Source organism: Limulus polyphemus, unplaced genomic scaffold (assembly GCF_000517525.1).
Source record: "Limulus polyphemus unplaced genomic scaffold, Limulus_polyphemus-2.1.2 Scaffold3794, whole genome shotgun sequence".
In the NCBI taxonomy this organism is placed as follows: Eukaryota; Metazoa; Arthropoda; class Merostomata; order Xiphosura; family Limulidae; genus Limulus; species Limulus polyphemus.
Window position 1 is genome coordinate 51,671 of NW_013669404.1, and position 1,929 is coordinate 53,599.

Sequence of the window (1,929 nt, forward strand, 5' to 3'; positions counted from 1 at the left end):
TGGAAATAGTTACTTATTTGTAAGATGATGATTCTACCTGGAAATAGTTACTTATTTGTAAGATGATGATTCTACCTGGAAATATTTACTTATTTGTAAGATGATGATTCTACCTGGAAATATTTACTTATTTATAAGATGATGATTCTACCTGGAAATATTTACTTATTTGTAAGATGATGATTCTACCTGGAAATATTTACTTATTTGTAAGATGATGATTCTACCTGGAAATATTTACTTATTTGTAAGATGATGATTCTACCTGGAAATAGTTACTTATTTGGAAGATGATGATTCTACCTGGAAATATTTACTTATTTGTAAGATGATGATTCTACCTGGAAATATTTACTTATTTGTAAGATGATGATTCTACCTGGAAATAGTTACTCATTTGTAAGATGATGATTCTACCTGGAAATATTTACTTATTTGTAAGATGATGATTCTACCTGGAAATATTTACTTATTTGTAAGATGATTATTCTACCTGGAAATATTTACTTATTTGTAAGATTGTAAATTATTTTAATAATTTCTGTGAATTCTGCATTCCACTGAGCGGGAAGATACTATATGTGAGTCTTTCTTTCCAAATCCAACAGTCCATTAATTTATTGAAGTTTTGGTAGTTTTAAATATATATATATATATATATGTTATTCATAATGGTGGGGGAGGTGGGGGGAGCAAAAGATGTAATTGTCTAATTTTTCACTCACTATTGTTTTCATCCTTATTGTTGGAAGGGAAACAAAAGATACATGAAGCCCTAAAATTATTTGTTTGAATTTCAACAATGACGATGATGATGATGGCATTCTGAAGACTAGAATAAAAACTAACAATTCTAGGAACTTTATCTTTAAAAAGAAAAAAAAAATCTTTGAGCCTTTTTGCTCCTATTGCTACAACAACTTGGTGGACTCTGTTCGAAACGCGGGATTTAAAAGAGAAATATAAAATACAGTTCTCAGATGTTTGGTGAACTCAAGAACACCTTTTAGAACAGTATGTTTATGCCTCTGACATCCGAGTGAAAGAAAAAAAAAGTGCTTCAGTTGTGCGGATTTTCTCTATTTTCTAGATCACAATTCCCTTAGAAAAGTGAATACACGAGAATGTTAATGACTGAGACTCGCATATCAGAAGACGTTAGTCTGAAGTTAGTCAAAACTCTGCGCAAGTGCGCATCAGTGTAATATTCTACTTGCTGCAATCAAATCAAAACTTCGTGAACATCCTTGAAATGTACAATCTGGCTTCAATAAATAAGCAGTGTCAACTAGGCCATGTATATCCTTAATTATTAATCGTGAATATTAATGAGGATGATTATTTGTCTCGATAAATCGTTCATTATCACAATAAAGCTATAAAATACCCAGTTGTGAGGAGCTGATGGGGGTTAACTGTTCATGACCTCACCAAATGAACATTTCTAAGATGATCTGTTCCATAGAAAATAGTTTTTCCATATAGAACAGGAGAGAATCCTCAATAGCCGCGGCACTTGAAATTCTTTTAGGCAGGATTAGAGTAAATTAATCTACGAAACTTTTTTTCCCTTTTTTGTTAGTTATATTTTCGTGCGCAAGCAATACCAAGCGTGAGGCGCGCATATACCTGATTCAATGTTATTACTCATCAGGACCTCTATCGGCCTACCCTAAACTTAAATCATTTTAGGCAGGATTAGAGTAAATTAATCTATGAAACCTTGGGCGTGGTAAAATACATCAATCGAAAGGGTTTGACCTCCCGAATACAAAACTGTAATTAGATCTGTAATTAGAGATGACAGAGCTATGAGCTGAAAGTTTGTACTTGAAGAAAAAATAACTCGGGGCCATTCTAGGAGCCGTTATGCCGCGGTTAAGGTAGTGTATATAAGTTTGTTTGTAATTAAACACAAAGCTACACAAT